Below are 17486 nucleotides of genomic sequence, written 5' to 3'. Positions count from 1 at the left end.
TGGTTTATCCTTATTGTTTCTCCTTTTGTCAAAGCCTATCACAGCGAGGGGGTCAAAAGAAAGTTAAAAAAAAAAGAGAGAGAGGCTCATACACTTACTGTTATTGGCCTGTTGCTATTTTTAGGAAAATAAAGTGCTTTGGCCCTCCACTTCTGACTTTGTAAAGTGAGGATAGTAATGTTTGTTCTTCCTACCTTCCCAGTTGCTCAAAAACATGATCAACATGAGGGTGCTTTGTCAGCATTATTCTCACTTTGTGTTTATGCTGTTGTCTCTGTCTGGAATGCTCTTCTCTCCTGCTCTACCAGGCCAGCTCTTCTTGAGCCTTTAAGACCCTATGAAGGGATTTCCCTGGTGGTCCAGTGGTTAAGAATCGACCTTGCAATGCAGGGGATGTGGGTTTGATCCCTGGTTGGGAAACTAAGATCCCACATACACTATTGAGCAACTAAGCCAGCATGTGGTAACTAGAGAATCCATGCGCTACGGTGGAAGATCCCACGTGATGCAAGCAAGATCCCAAGTGTCACAACTAAGACCCAACACAGCCAAACAAATTACTGAGTATTAAAAAAGACCCTACTGAAATTTCCCCTCCACTGCCAAGCTTCTTACTGCACAGGGGCTCCTCTCCTGGACTTTCAGGGCACTCTGTCCCATCTGTCAACCAACCACGTTGTGTTGTCATTGTCTGTTTTGCGTTTGTCTCTGCCGTAGGACTCAGCTCCTGGAGCAGATGAAGGTGTCTTATTCTTGCTGTGTCCCCACCTTCAGATGTCATAGCTGCCTTAGTGGACGCTCAAAAGAGTTTGTCTAATTAATGCATAGAGGACATTGTGTGGGCTTCCTTCAATCTATATCTTGAGGGAAGGATTCTAGACCACTGGACTCTAGTGATAACACACAGCCTGCTTTGACTTCCGTGCCAGAAGATGGCCAAGGAGTAAATCACCATCAGTGTCAGATTCAGATATTCCTTGGAAGCATATGGTGTTCACACCGCCACGTTCATACTGGAGAGGTCAGCTTACTCTTGTATGGAAGTCAGATAATAAATATGAAAGGGCTTTGTAAACATGGGAATTGTGCCTTAAAAGTCTCTGTACCCCCTTCAATGTGGAACACACAGTTAATGATCGATACACATGCATTAAATACCTAGGTCCTTCCTTTTACGATTATTGGTGTGTTGTTGTTTAGTCACTAAGTCTTGTCCAACACTTTACAGACTATAATCCACCAGGCTCCTCTGTCCATGGGATTTCCCAGGCAAGAATACTGGAGTGGCTTGCCATTTCCTTCTCTAGTTTACCTTTATTTTCAGCCACCAGAACATACGAGGGCAGTACCAAGTGCCTAGCGCTCCCCACTTTCAGCTCTTTCTGCTTTTTTCTCCATGGAAGTCAATGGACTATTCACATTTCACTTAGTGTGCACAGCCTTGAGTGCAAATTTTGGTAAATATTTGTGACTGAAGTTATTGGACTCCCTCCATATCTTAGCACCCCCCCAGATCTAAAAGATTACCATCATGTAAGTAAAAAATGAGGACATTTATTTGAGGGTTTCTAGCACTGGTTCTAATTATTAAAAATGCTGGGAAGCTCTCTTTATTAAAAAAAATTTTTTTTAACAAAGACTTAAAAAGAAATTTTATTTGTTTATTTTTGTTTTTGCACTCGGTTTTTGTTGCTGTGCGAAGGCTGTCTCTAGTTGCAGCAAGCAGGGGCTACTCTCTACTATGATTTTGGAGATTAAGACATACAAATAAAGTATAATTTGTTATTAAAATCTGTGTATGACATAGCTATGTAAATCTATCTATATGCATATAGACATACACATATCTGTGTGTGTATGTATATATATGTTATGTGAGATATATTAAAAACTCCATGAGTTCCGAGAAGGAAGTTTCTTTGAGGGAAAGAAATAGTTCTTAGGTCTAATAACAGCAGTGTTGTTTGTATGAGGCTTTTCATTTAAAGATGCATAACATTATACATATATTTATATATAGAAGATAAGAAAGAAGCAGGATCAGGGAGTGAGAGAAAGATTTAATTATTTTATTCGATTCAAGTGTAGTTGATCTACAATGCTGATGTACAGCAAACTGATTCAGTTATACATATATATTCTTTCCCATTATGGTTCATCCCAGGATATTGAATAAAGTTCCCTGTGCTATACAGTAGGACCTTGTTGTGTATCCATCCTATAGATACTAGTTGGCAATAATGTTTTGCTTTAATAGCAGATCGCTGAGCCGAATTTCCTGAGTTCTATTTCCATTTCCAAGTGGATGTTGGCACATTTTCAAATCTAAGTCTCAATTTTCTTTTCTGTAAAATGTGAACAAGAAGAGAATCTTCTTCATAATATTGTTGCAAATACTAAATAAGATACTAAGCAGAAGGCACTGGAGTAGCTTAGAGTCGCTGATGCTTACGTGTTAACACTGAATATTTACTGGGGCTCTCTGTGTGGGCAGTGGTCCAGCCTTGCAGGCATGCTCCCATCTGGTCTTCCCGCAGCCCTGACCGGGGACAGGCTTGTTTCCCAGGTGAACTGACACCAGTGACTGCCTTGCAGGGTGCTGCCAGGTAAGTAGGTGCTTGGTGCATCATTCCTGTGCTCATTGAGTGAATTGTGTGAATTATCGAGTTTCACAGCTAAAGTACCTAGAACAAGCTCTGAGCTTAGGGTGAGGGCTGCATCCTGTTTGCTGTGCTTCCACTGGTGCTGTCCCCAGGGGGAGGAGGAAGATCTCCATTGTTGTCTAATGACAGTTTCCCAAGTCAGGGCTGCTGATGCTGGAAGCAGTGTCTGTCTTGTAATTAACCGATTGGCTGCTGAGCTGCGGGTGACTTTGGAAGACCCAGGTGACAGTGGGTGCCTGTGGTCCCAGACTGTGGAATTACACTGAGTCAGGAGCTCAATGGCCCCTCACAGCTACTCATTTTCTCTTAAATTACATGTGATTAGGAATATAATTACCACTCCTTACTCTTCCCCCCAAAACACTATTTTTCTTTGCTCAGGCAGTACTTTGGGGGGGGGGGGCGGCGGGATAGAATACACTACGGTTGTGTCGGGGGTGGGGAAGGCTGGGGAAGTAAGTGAGGAGAGAAGCTGCCAGGAGGTGGGGTGGGGGATGGAGCCCACCCTTTGTGGCACCAGGGCGCTCTGAAGTTCAAAAAAATTCAGGGGCCCGAGTGAGCCTCAGAAAACGTCTGTAAAACGCTTTGATTATTGAAATCGTACCTGCCTAGAGTTCGCCGGATAGCCTGAAATGATACGTGTGCTTACGTTAGAATTAGAAAGCTCGGCTGGAGATCTTTTTTTATTTTTGGAATGTCTATCCCTCTAATTACTTTACAGTCCAAATGATTACAAAAAGGAGCAGAGAGCAACAGATGATCCCAAATTGCCGTGTGTAGAGGAAAGGGTTGTGTTTGCGTGGGGCCCTCCCTGTAATGACAGCCGCTCCTGAGAGCTGTTTAGACAAACTCCTAACAGGGGGTCAGCGCTCGAAGCCGCCCGGGCTTCCAAGGCCAGGCTGCTTCTGCCCGGACCGAGCTGTGTTTGGAATTAATGGGTTCAACTTCATTCTGAGCACCGGGGAAGGCTATTTTAGAAAGCAACTCTCCGGGCTGGGACTGGTCGTCACTGATGTGGCAAACCCAGCCTCTGAGCAGAAGGTCTCCAAATAGAACTGGCCCGGCGTCTGGAAGGCACAGCGGGGCCGCCCCTTTCGGGGCGCAACCCCTGTGTCCCCCCCACCCTGGGTGACGTCCCGCCTCGTCCCGCCCCCATCCTGGCTGCAGGAAGGCGGTGTGGGGGCTGGGGAGGGCGTGATGCCTCCGAAATGTGACAAGGGAACAGCGCCAGGCTTCTGCCCAACAGCACGACCAAGCGCATCCCTCCCCCAGGTGCGTCCTTCCAAGCCCCTCTTCCACGCCGCCCACTCTGGCGCCAGGTATTGGATGCTCGGAGCTCCCGCTCCACCCCCGGCTGTAATGACTGCTCTAGGCTACCCCGCTTAGGGTCAACGTTCACCCCTGCAGAGGAGCCTCTTCTGGGGGGAGGGTCTATAGACAAGCCCACCCAGGAGGGGCTCCCTGAAGAATCTGGGTTATTATTAAAGATAGCTTAGCCCTCACACATTTCCTGGCGTCTCTTAGCGACTGGAAGAGAAATTAGACCGAAGGCATTTCGTCCTTACTTTGACTTCTTAATTAAAAAATATCTTTCTTTTCCTTCGACTCAGGCCAAAATGACCTTCCAATTCTCCCTCTAAATGCTGGGGGATTTTTCAGGGTGTTGAAATCTCTTTACTCTGGTGGCTTGAAAGGCCCCCACGTCTTGATGACTAAAAGGCTAGACTGGTTCCTTAGTTGCAAAATCTTTAATGTCTCTAACTCCTCCTGGAGGGGTACAGATGAAGTCAATACAATCTGGCCAGAGAATTAATTTTTCAAGTTGATACACTTGGCCACGTTTCAACTAAATCTATAGATTTCCCTTTGATGCTTGGAAAATTAATTTCTTTCCATGTAAAGCAACTTCATATGTTATTAATTAATTAATTATCAAGGGGAATATTTTTAAACTTTTTATTTTATATTGGTGTGTAGCCCATTGACCATGTTGTGATTGTTTCAGGTGGACACCATCCATACATATACACGTATCCATTCTCCCCTAACTGTCTCTCTTAAGGGGAATTTTTTTGGAAGATTTATTTATTTACGGCTGTGCTGGGTTCTCATCACTGCATGTGGGCTTTCTCTATTTGCCGCAAGTGGGGGCTACTCTCTAGTTGTGGTGCGTGGGCTTCTCATTGCCACGGTTTCTCTTGTTGCAGTTCGGGGTCAGTCATTGTGGCATATGGCCTCAGTTGCTCCAAAGCATGTGGGATTCTCCCCGACTAGGGACTGAACCCATTTCCCGGTCATTGGCAGCTGGAGTCTTAACCACTGGACCACCAGGGAAGCCCTTAAAGGGTATATTTTGACCTAGCAAACTTAAAACCCACATGAGTGATATGCTCTCTTTATAAGGTACAACGAACTCCATGCAATATTCATTTTTATTCTCAACATAGATGACACAATACGTGAATCCTTCCACTTTTCTCCATGAAGAATAATGCTTTTGGTAGTTGAGTGGTATCATGAGTTTCAAGAAGAAGTCATATTTAATATTTTAATCTCCTATCTTCCTCATTAATCTTTTTAAAAAGTTGTTTTGTCCAGTTTATGCAAGAGATTGGCGAGATTGTTTGGGTGTTTGAAGTGAGGTTCAAAACTACCGGTTGATCGAATCTAGTATCTCCACCGGCCTGTGTTGCCAATCTAGACACAAGCCAGAACCTGAATGATTTCTGAGACCTGTAGCACCTTTTCATACAGTTCTTGTCGATGAACACTGACAGTCTGTCAAAGACACATATAATGCTGGGTACAGGTTTTAGCCAAGAAAGAATTTTGCAGTGCTGTGTATTAGATCATTAAATAGTTGGCAGAAGAGAAAGTTAAGCTTAGACGATAGTAGCTTTATCTCCTGTGATGAGGCAGAAATTTATTTTATTTTTTAAAAATTATTTTATTATTCTTATTTATTTTTATTTTTTGGCTGTGCAGCTGCATGGAACCAAACCCACACCCCCTGTGTTGGAAGTGTGGAGTCTTAACCACTGGACTACCAGGGAGATCCTGAGGCAGAAATTTAAACAAAGGAATTTGTCTGGATTACTAGACAGTAGAAAATTTGAAACTGAATTTGATGTCTATGTTTGATTTTAAGACCAATAGAGTACAACTCTTTTTCTCTCCTCCTTGTCCAAAACAAAATGAACAACAAAATTGCTTTTACATGATAGAAAAAGGGCATCTTCCCTAGAGACTCAGTTGGTAAAGAGTCTACCTGCAATGTAGGAGACTGGAGTTCAATCCCTGGGTTGGGAAGATTCCCTGGAGAAAGAAATGGCAAGCCACTCCAGTATTCTTGCCTGGAGAATTCCATGGACAGAGGAGACTGGTGGGCTATAGTCCATGGGATCTCAAAGAGTCGGACGCAACTGAGTGAGTCACATTTTCAAGAAAAAGATAGTTTAAGACATTAGGTTGGGAGTTTGGGACTTTGGACATTTGAGAATTCTACAAAACAGACCAAAAGACGCTGTGTCACCTGTTCTGGTCCTATATGGAGAAGCATGTTCCTTCTGTTTTATTGTAGACTTTGAGTCAAGAAAAAAAGTTCTTGCCCCTGCTTTCTGGGACTGGCTTTTATCCTCATCTGCATATTTTAGAGGGGACAAGACTGACCCCTCCCTCTCCCTTCCCCTGCCCCTAAGCAGAAAGAGCCACAGGACTTTGGCATCTTTTTTGCATAAGGAAACAGAATATATTGTGGTAAAAATGGGCTCAGGTAAAACCATCATAGAAAGTAGTTCAGAAGGAAAGTCTGTAAACTGTAACCGTTTGCAGGATTTTGGCACCCGAGCAAAGAAAATGCCAGCAAAGATGGTTAGCCGGTTACCAGGTCTGCAGTCAGGAACTGGGGAATAATCGTTACAGGGGCTGCTTCCACGGGAAATGACTCTTCTGGTGCCACATATTGTCGTGAGGGGACCAGTTCACTTTTGTTTTCTCTTCCCAGGGCAGCACAATCTTACAAAGAAGATATGTGGAAATCTTGACCGCAGAGCAGTTTCAGAAATAATGAAACAATAAGCAAGAATCTGGTATTAATAATCTGTGGGTTTTAAATTTTATGCCATTAGAAGATGTAAGGATTAGTAATTTCATGTAGCCTACAGAGTAGAACAGGCCTCAGGACATATAGATCAGTGATTCATGTGGCGTTTTACTGTCCATCCGTAAATACTCTGCACATGGGTCGGGTTCCTGGCACTCACTGGTTGGAAGATGATAATGCCTCATTAATTTAAACCTCCCAAAGCCAGATTTGGGGATGAATCAGGTTGAAAAGACGTGGGGCTGAAGCTGACGTTTGCATATTTGACAGCCTTTGCTAAGAAATCGGATGAGTTGCCGGTCATGGAGGGGAAGGTGATCAAAGAGGACACATACACACAGGTTTTGAGAAACACCAAACATGGATACAGGATGGCGAGACTGCGTGTAATTTGTATCACCTTGACATCAGAACGGGTTTCCCGCAGGCCTCGACGGAGCAACTTTTTATTAACCTACAGGAGGTTCTAGAAAGGGGATGAGAGCTGTGCCTTTCGTATTGAATAACTGTTCTCCAGAGCGTCTGCATTATCAAACATTCCCCCCGCTACTCATTCATCTTTCATAAAGGTCACAAGTGGGAGAAAACTATTTGAAGAGATATTTTCATAAAGATGACCAAGGACACTGGCTCTGCTGTCTGGTTCAGGAGAGAAGGGGAAGGACTTTCTTTCCACAAGCAGATCAATCGCTTCAGCCAGACATGTGCTGGACACAGATCTCCACCTGTTAGGGGGACAGTTTGCCAGCCTTTCTACCCACTATTGAGGAGGACGAGGATGATGAATGTGGCTGGGATGTTCTGGATCTTGTGCTTTGATAAATGCATCCAAAAGTCAGCCAGGCATGTTCTATGACCCAATCAGCGAGAGGAGGGAAGGAGTGCCTAGGCCTTGACATCTCAGGATACATCACTTGCTGGCCTAGTGGCCATTTGTCATTGTGCTTGTTCTTATTCTCAAGCAATTAAGTGCCTTGGTGGAAAGTTGTTACAGAAACACACACAGGCTTATGTGCTTTCAGTTTGAGGCTGGGGACCACGAGGCCACTGCCTGTGAAATATAAGCTCTCAGCAAAGCACACAGAAGGTGGGAACTCTATTTCTAGCAACACTTGTGAAACTCTGAACAAACCTCTCTTCCCTCCCCTTGCCTCAATGGGACTCCAAAATGCTTCTCAATTAATAACAATCCATTTTACTTTAAAAAAAATTGAATTTATTAATTTATGTATTTTTGGCTGTGCTGGGTCTTCATTGCTATATGCTCAGGCTTTCTCTAGTTGTGGCAAGCAGGGGCTGCTCTCTAGTTGCAGTGCGTGGGCTTCTCATTGGGGTGGCTTCTCTTGTTGTGGAGCACCGGTTCTAGGGCACACGGGCTCTAGAATTCTGGCTAAGTGGCCGGTGCTCGGGCTGAGTTGCTCCTTGGTATGTGGAATCTTCTTGGATTAGGGATCAAACCTGTGTCCTCTGCATTGGCAGCCAGTTTCTTAACCACTGGACCACCAGGGAAGTCCTCGATTTTACATTTTTTGCTAGCCAGGGCAGCATTTCAAGGAGAAGAATCTTGTCCTAGTGTAAATCCATGTGAATCTTTTCAGTGAATTAACTATGCAAATTTCTGCTCTGCTAGAAAAATAAATACTTCTTTAAAAATTTACCTTGCCCAATAGTCTAACCTTATGCCAACATAGCAGTAACACCTGCCAAACAGAAAACTCCTGATAATCCAGGATTAAATAACATAATATTATTTTTTTTGGAGTCCAGTGGGATAGTCCAGAGGACCCATGATAACAGGGATTTGGTGGGTGGGCAGACTCTGCAGAAGATCACATTAGAACAACAGTCTGTGTTTACAACAAAGGGGACGCTACACAATTTAAACAAGAGCAAAATTCAGAATGGAACATTCGAATACCTTGTATTTGAAAAAAAGCACTGCAGCCTATGAGATATTTTTATACACAAAACCTTGTGTGACCGTCTTCCCCATCTGTGATGATTTCTGGGTGGGTGTAATTAATCCCTTCTGTTGGCTGAGAAAACCAAGGTTCAGAAATATTAAGTGACTCAGCTGGTAGGTAGGAGAAATGGGCTCACAAATCAAGGTATCTCAATTATGACTTCAACACAATTTTGACTACATTTCTAATAATAGGGAAAATTTTGAATGAATTGGTTTTGCTCTGTTTCCGGTTAAGACCAGTTTGAGCAAACTCTGGGAGGCAGTGGAGGACAGAGGAGCCTGGCATGCTGCAGTCCATGAGGTCACAAAGAGTTGGTCATAACTTGGTAGCTGAACAATAAGAACAGCAAGAACAACAATAAAGACCTTCAAAAATAAAATCTGTATTACACGCTACTAAGATCCTGCATGCTGCAACTAAGACCCAGTGCAGCCAAATTAAAAAAAAATCTTTATCATAGAATGAAACATGGAGTCAGCCTACAAGGATGCTTCTCCCGGCGGGGTGGGGGGGAGGGCTTTTCCTTTAAAGAACCTCCAGAATGTTATCTGCCTCAAGAAAGAACATCTCTAATGTATGTGTGTATAAAAAACAAAAGAAGAAGAAAAGGAAAGAGAATAGCCCAAGAAAAGAAAAGAAAAGAGAGGCCCAAGGCAAGGCTGGTGGTGACGGAGAGCAGAGGGCGGGGTTTGGGAGCCTGGCCCCTGGTGAGTGGTCCCCAGGCTGCCAGCTGAGAGCCTGAGGGGGTCGCCCTGTTCAGTAAGGAGGGCCTGAAGCATGCCAGATTGTAGGGGACTTCTAAGAATGTGGGTTTTGAGTCAAAATAGAAACTTTTCCTTACATTCTGACTCACAAGGGATTAGAATGTAGTGGATGGATTAGGCAAAAATGCTTCAGTTAAGAATTTAATCCTGTTAGGCAAGAGCAAGTCACTTTTCTTAAAGACTGTCTTGCCAAAGAGCAGAAAGAAAAAGGTGCCTCCACAGTGTGGGAGATAATTGTTTCTGAAGCGTTGACTGCCTAAAGCCTCCGAAGGCCAGGTTCCCTCCAGTTTGCATGACTTTCTCCTCTAAAGAGAACAATGGATGTTGTCCTGGGGTGTGAACTGAGCTAGTGCAGGGCCTCCCAGCTGGGTTGTGCCTTATTATTGTCTGGGTCTGGGGGAGGTGCTAGGATACTGGGAAGAGGTGGGGCGGGGTGGGGGTGGACGGGAGCGGTAAGGAGGGACTCTGGTTGTCTGTTCCTGTGGTCAGAGTTCAAATATGCAGCTGAATCAGACAGAATAAAACCAAATGGTTAAACTGATTGTTACTCTGTAGACTTGAAAGTCGATTCAAAATCTTCTAGCCTCTTATTTTGAACTGTGGTGTTGGAGAAGACTCTTGAGAGTCCCTTGGACAGCAAGGAGATCCAACCTTAATTTCCTAAAGGAAATTTCCCTGAATATTCATTGGAAGGACTGATGCTGAAGCTCCAATACTTTGGCCACCTGATGCAAAGAGCTGACTCTTTGGAAAAGACCCTGATGCTGGGAAAGACTGAGGGCAAGAGGAGAAGGGGGCGACAGAGGATAAGATGGTTGGATGGCATCCCCGACTCAGTGGACATGAGACTGAGCAAACTCCAGGAGATAGTGAGGGACAGGGAGGCCTGGTGTGCTGCAGTTCATGGGGTTGCAAAGAGTTGGACATGACTTAGTGACTGAACAACAACAACAAGCCTCTTATTGCCTTTAAAGACTCTTCTTAAAGGATGAGAACTTTGCATGGGATCTGGATTATTCTGTTGTATTTAACGTGGGTGGAGAGAGCGGATAGATTATTAGCATGTAGGAGCCAGTGGAACCTGTATTCCTTTCCTTCCTTCCTTCCTTTTTCTCAGTTTAAACAGCAAAATTTATTCCTCAAAGTTCTGGAGGCAGGAACCCGTATTTCTTGAGTGACTTTTAACATCAGAAAACCCCAGAAATTTGTATAAACACTGTGTGGCTGTAACTCTTGTATGGCTTGTGGGATCTCCTACAGCAAGAAATCTGTGAACAGATTTCAGAGAAAAGCCAATCCATCTTTAAATCCAGAGAAATGCTGGAGACTGTGAATGAGTCTCCTGTGATTTGCTGGGCCCCATGCTGAATCCTGGACTTCCCTGGTGGCTCAGACGGTAAAGAATCTGCCTGTAATGCAGGAGACCCAGGGTTGATCCCTGGGTCAGGAAGATCCCCTAAAGGTGATGGCAACCCTCTCTAGTATTCTTGCCTGGAGAATCCTATGGACAGGGGAGCCTGGCAGGCTACAGTCCATGAGGTCACAAAGAGTCAGACACAATTGAGCGACTGACACTTTAACGTAGAATCCTAGAGTTTTGCACAAGTTCTGAGATTTGATGCATTTTTCCAAGCTGTTCAGAATCTGGTAGCAGAGACAGGATAGATGATTCTGCCTCTACTGGCCACAAAGGCCATATCTGACATCAGCTTATAAAGATAGTTCAAATGTAACCAGGCCAAAAGACATTTGCCCTTTTGTCATGTTGTCTTGTTATACTAGAGATGATTTTCCTTCGCATCTACTACTGTGGGAAACATACATTATGATTACTACTCACTTGGGGTTGGTGTGAATTTTATTTGTCAGTTTGACTGGGCTAAGGGACGCCCAGAGAGCTGGGTGTGTCTGTGAGAGTGTTTGCAGAAGAGATTAGCGTTTTAATCTGAAGACTGAGTAAAGAAGATTGTTCTCACCAATGTGGGTGGGCCTCACCCCATCCATGGAGGGCCTGAATAGAACAGAAGGACGGAGGAAGGGCGAACTGACTCCCTGCTTGAGCTGAGACATCCATCTCCTTGGCTCTCAGAAGCTCTCTGGGTTTGGACTGAAACTACTATAGTTGCTTTCCTGGGCCTCCAGAGTGTAGACGGAAGATCCCGAGGCTTCCCAAGTTCCCTATGGGCCTGACCAAATCCCTTATAGTAAATCTCTTTCTATGAACCTATTTATATTTTATTTGTTTTTCTGGAGGACCCTGATATATATAATATACTTACTTAACAGGAAGTGGATGTTGCAAATAGAGAGACTGGTTAGGATGACAATCATCCAGGTTAAGAGATGAAGATGGTGGTCCAGCAGGGCTGTGATGGAGGTGGTGGGAAGTGGTCGGATTCTCATATATTCTGAAGGTAGAAAAGAAATGATTTCCTGATGGATTGGATATTGGTGTGAGAGAAAGAAAGAAGTGGATATAAGCTGGGCTGGCCACCCCATGCAATGGGGCCTCAGGAGACCATCGCCGTAACAGGTTTCTGCTGGTAAGCTGAAGTGATAACAGCATGGTGTTTAAGAATAAGATAGGACTGTCTCTTCTCTTATTATGGGCCTACTTCAAGGGAGCTAAGACAGGCTGGGGTCCCAGTTCTACAACTATCCTATCCTATCCTATCATCTATCAACTATCTGTCTATCTATCTACCTATCTCATCTGTCTCTATCTAGGGCTTCCCTGGTAGCTCAGCTGGTAAAGAATCCACCTGCAATGCAGGAGACCTGGGTTCAATCCTTGGGTTGGGAAGATCCCCTGGAGACAGGAACGGCTACCCACTCCAGTCTTCTGGTCTGGAGAATTCCATGAACTCTATAGTACATGGGGTCACAAAAAGTCAGACATGACTGAGCAACTTTCACTCACTATCATCTACCTACCTATCTCTCTTGATATCATAATAATTTAAGTTTTAAATATGCAATCCATTCATACCCAACAGGCATAGAAAAAAGGGAATTTTTTCCATAGCTGGTCAATGATTTTTTTTTCCTTTTAAATTTATTTCTTACTTTATCTTTACTAATTCCTTTTGTCTGTTTTCCCCTGAGTTTTATGCTTTAATCATTTTTTCCCCCTTGTATTTGAGGCTATACGTTTCCCTCTGAGCCCTGCTTTGCACATGCTCTGTGGGTTTCTGATGGCTTCATGAAAGGTCTTTAGATTCACTCCATGGCCTCTTGTCTAGACATTAGCCTGTCACCATGGTGCTGGGTCAGGATGGTGCTGAAGCCTCACAGACCCAGGGTGAATCTCAGCCATTGATAAGAGACGGAGGCTCATTTGTGATTCATTTCCTCTGACCCTCCTGAAGCATCCTCGGAGACACTGTTATCCTGTACTCTCTGTTATCAGGCGTTGGTTGGTGCTTTCAAGGCCATCAGTCATACTTGAATGGTTTCAAAGCATAAAGGGAAGAGATCTATTTTCCTTCAAGGAGTCTCCCGATTTCTATGGGGCAAATAGGTAGATGGACAGAAGAATTCTGTCTGACACCACCCAACACTTACGGGACACTCAACAGCCCAAGTCCCAATGAATTGGGGGTGTGGCTCCCACTCGCCCCCACCCATAGGCAGTGCCCATACATCTTGCACCTACATTATTTCATTTAAGCTTCAAGACAATTTTGCAAGGTAGTAATTTCTATCCTCAGGGCTTCCCAGATGTCTCAGTGGTAACAAATTCTCCTGCAATATAGGAGACTTTGGTTTGATCTCTGGGTGAGAAAAATTCTCTGGAGAAGGAAATGGCAGCCCATTCCAGTATCCTTGCTGGGAAATCTCATGGACAGAGGAGTCTGGTGGGCTACAGTCCATGGGGTTGCAAAGAGTCAGATTGGACTGAGCTACTAAACACTTGATTTCTATCCCCATTTTATGTACAAACTCAGATGCTCAGTAAGGTAAAATACCTTACCTGACTTTTCACAGAGACGGGATTCAATTTCAGATCTGCCTTTGAGTCTAGACCTCTTACACTGTACTAAGTTACCTGTTCAAAATTTTCAGTTTTTCCCCTTTATTTATGTAATTGTGCCAGGAAATGTTGAATCCTTTCTAAATTGTTTTTGAAGATAGTCAAAGTTTAGCCATTTAAGCACCAACAATTTGAAAACCATTATAGATATAAATATCTCTAGATTGTGTTTTCTACCTTCTTAAACAAAGCACGCTGAACAGATTTTGGATTTTGCTTGGTGATTCACATCATCTTTATGAAGAATAATTATTATGTAATGTCATAATATAGGGAGTTTCAGTATCTTGCCCTGGGCTAGACAGCTGTTACGTTGGGAAGCCATTCAGACCCAGGCAGTTTGGCTCCAGAGACCATGTTCTTAGCAACCACGCTGTGATGCCTCACCGAGGACTCAGAAGAGCCAGACATCACCATGGACTGGATGTGACTTGTCCCAGTGGGGTTGGTTGCTCCCATAAAGAGAAAGGAAGCAAGACCTGAATTCTGGCGGAGAGTAATCAGAGCAGAGGGAGAGACAAAGGTCTACCTTGCTGACATTTCAAACCAGAAAAATGCCAGGTCATAGCCCAAGTCCAGAAAGTAGTAGGGCAGAATTTGAGATTTATTTTATTAAAAAACACAACATGGATATCAAGGAATCTATGGCTAGGAGCCTGTGATCAAGTCATAGGTAAGTGTTTCACAGGAGGACTGAGAAAAAGCACCCCTCTAACCTGCTCAAGCACGCCTCTAACCTGAAACCACTGAGACACTTGGAGTAGCAGATGGGGCCTCACTAGACCTATATTAAACACTAAGTTAGAAGTCGTGGATCATCAAGAGAAGTAAATGGACCTGAAAAGTAATCCCCCAAATTCCACATTCTTACATTCTTACAGTCGTGTGGGCAAGAACCAGGTGAGAGTGTGGAGGAGCAGGGATGCTGGTACCTGCAGTCCAGGTCACTTCTGGGGGAGAAAAGGGTGATGCTGAGCCAAGCGTACCTAGCATTGTTCTTCTCAGAAGTCACTACACCTTCTCTTGGACAGAGAGGGTAAGAGGTGGAGAGAGGCCAGAAATCACATGAAAGTCTTTTCACGTGGGAGGAAACAGTGGAAGTCCCTCGAAGGCTACTGCAGGTAGATTCTAATCTACTTTAATTGTATATCCTTCAACTTTTCAGCCATATCATGTTCAGCTAGAATTGATAGTATGTGTCTACCCTATCCTGATGGTTGTGGTCCGGAAATGCTGGCAGAAGAGATAGGAAGCAAACCTGGATTTCAAAGATGTGTTGGATTTAAGTAAGAAGAGAGAGTGAAAGTGTTAGTTGCTCAGTTGTGTCTGACTCTTTTCGACACCGTGGGCTATAGCCCACCAGCCTCCTCTGTCCATGGAATTCTCCAGGCAAGAATACTGGAGTGGGTAGCCATTCCCTTCTCCAGGGGATCTTCCTGACCCAGAGATCGAACCTGGGTCTCCTGCATTGCAGGCAGATTCTTTACCATCCAAGCCACCAGGGAAACCCCAAGAGGAGAAAGTAAGCATGTTATTCCAGGCAGGAGGAGAGGATGTGAGCCAGTGCATAGTCATTCCATCTCTAAGGGACAAACATGTGAGCTGACTGGTTTGAAGAGGTTTTGAAAAGGTATGTTTGTTCAAGCCATGGCTGCTGAAGAGGCAGGTTTCCCAAGGTCCTGTGTGGAATCAGTCCTAGAATTGAGCTTTCTTTCCAGAAAAAAACCAAAAACAAAAAACCTACAGAGGTATAAATGCACTACATTTCTATGTTTGTCATCTAGTTTAAAGAGTCACATCCAGGCTTTCCCTGGTAGCTCAGTGGTAAATTCTTCTGCCAGTGCAGGAGATATGGGTTTGATCCCTGGTTCGGGAAGATTCCACATTCTGTGGAGGAACTAAGCCCGTGCACCACAACTACTGAGCCTGTGGTCCAGAGCCTGGGAGCCGCCACTGCTAGAGCTCGTGCTCTGCAACAAGAGAATCCATCGCAGTAAGAAGCCTGCACACTGCAAGTAGAGAGTAGCCCCTGCTCGTCACAACTAGAGAAAAGGCCACACAACAATGAAGACAAACACAGCCAAGAATGAATAAATAAAATTATATAAAAAAAGAGTCACATCTATTTTCTACTCTCTTACTGTGCTCTGTATTACAGGGAGCTGCATTTTCCAGGTTTCCTTAGGTGACATCCAGCCGGTGTGGCCAATAGGAGGCACTGGCATGGGTTTGGAAGGAAGGAGCTGAGAAAAACCAGGATATTTTCTGTTCTTCCTCTACTCCAGGTGGCACCTCCAGCAGGTATCATCTCTTCCAGGCTCCCACCTGTGAATGTCCCTTCTGCCAGGTGGCCCCAGATTCTGGGCTCTCATCACATCACCTCCTTCTCACCAACCCCTTGCTTGCCTCACTATCTTCTGGATCCCCAGACCCTCCAACAGTTGTGTAAGCACTTCTCTGTATTAAACCCTCAGTTTGAAATGTCTAGAATACTTTCCATGTTCTTGGTTGGACCCGGACTGATCCACCACTCCCCCTCCTGCTCACTTTCAACAAGATTTATGACATTATGACAGATGTCATTTATGAATTATGACAGACCCAAGCTTTATTTCCTGGTCCAGAGCTTCCAAGCAAGGTGAGGAAGGGCACATGGAGTTTGCTCCTTGGAATTACTGCTTTGATAACAGTGGAGAAGGTGGTAGACGCTGAGTCTAGAGGAGATAGACCTTGTCTGAAGACAATTGTAAGAGTCCAGAGACAGGCGATGAGGCTGGCAGTCAGGGAGCTGCAGTGCAGATGTCAAGGATGGATGAACCTGAAAGACATTAAGGGGCTAAAAGAGGCAGGGCCAGGTCCCTGATGAGGTGTTGGTCCTAAATAGATGATAGAGGAGCCCCAGGTGACAGGACAGAGGGAGAGCTCTTGGCTGAGCTTGAAGACCCAGGAAGAGGTGCATTCAATTTGGCGGCATGTTGTCTTTGGGTGGGGGGCACCCTGTTCTGGTGCTCAGGGAGGCAGGAGAGACTTATCAGCAGAGATGCTGTGTGAAGCCATGGGTGTAGGTGAAGGCCTTCGTGGTGTGAGTAGAAAAGGGCTCAAGACAGAATACGAAGAGCGTCAGCATGGCAAGGGGAGGCAGAGGACTGAGTCTGAACCACCAGAGAGCTCAGGGGAGAGTCAGGGAAGAGTACACCTCATAGAAACCAAGAGGGGAGCAAATTCCAAGAAGCAAACAGTCACTGATGCCAAACGCCACACAGAGGTCAAGTGGGATTAGTCAATGGAATGGGAGGATGAGCACAGATGCAGGTACGTGGCAGATGTGGGGGCTGGAGATTAAGTCTGTGCCTGATGGTTCAACAGATGCACTTGACAGTCAGCATCTATTACACATCATAGGACTGGTCTAATGGAAAAGAGAGAGTCAGTCTTGGGCTGTCTTTCTGCTCGCTGCTCCTCTCTCCTGCATACTCAGTCCTGGGGCCCATTGGAAGACCCCAGGAGTCAGACCCAGGCTGCAGAGAACTCTACAAGTCCTAATGGATGGACCAAAGCTATTTGGCTACAAAACATGGTCTCCCTTTCTGCTATAGGGCTCTTTGCTAATTTGGGGGCTTCGACCCCAAATTACCAGTCTGTACCAGTTCTGAGAGTCATTCTGACTTTAATTTTCAATGTCCTATGGCAGCCTGGCTGGACATGGGCCTGCCCAGCTGACAGCACCTCCTGGTGCACCCGAGAAGATGCTGCCGATGTCTAGGCAGACACACCATTGTTCCCTGGTGTCACTGCTGGGAGATGGTTTTCCGGATTGTTTGACAGCCAATGTTGTGGGCTCACATTCTCCTGGGTGAGGCAGGGTGTGGTGGCAGCTGGGGGGTTTCTGAGGGGCCAGGAAAGGAACAGAGCAGCAAGCAGTCTCCTGGCCTTGAGTCACGGCCACTGTCTGAAAGG

At 44.9% G+C, this 17486-nt stretch overlaps 1 long non-coding RNA gene across 2 annotated transcripts in view; it reads left to right on the top strand.

Moving 5' to 3' along the window:
* The first annotated feature begins 3125 nt into the window (after positions 1-3125).
* Positions 3126-17486, top strand: part of LOC122448581 — a 110034-nt gene continuing 95673 nt past the window's right edge. The window contains exon 1 of one of the 2 annotated variants that reach the window (XR_006271677.1): positions 3126-3935. This is a non-coding gene — a long non-coding RNA (uncharacterized LOC122448581). Of the gene's footprint in view, positions 3983-17486 lie in introns of both variants that reach the window. The other variant, XR_006271675.1, reaches the window with a different exon arrangement.

The sequence above is a fragment of the Cervus canadensis genome, chromosome 10 (genome assembly GCF_019320065.1).
Source record: "Cervus canadensis isolate Bull #8, Minnesota chromosome 10, ASM1932006v1, whole genome shotgun sequence".
Classification (NCBI taxonomy): Eukaryota; Metazoa; Chordata; class Mammalia; order Artiodactyla; family Cervidae; genus Cervus; species Cervus canadensis.
The sequence above is the reverse complement of the archived record's forward strand: the minus strand, read 5'-3'. Positions and strand labels throughout refer to the sequence as shown.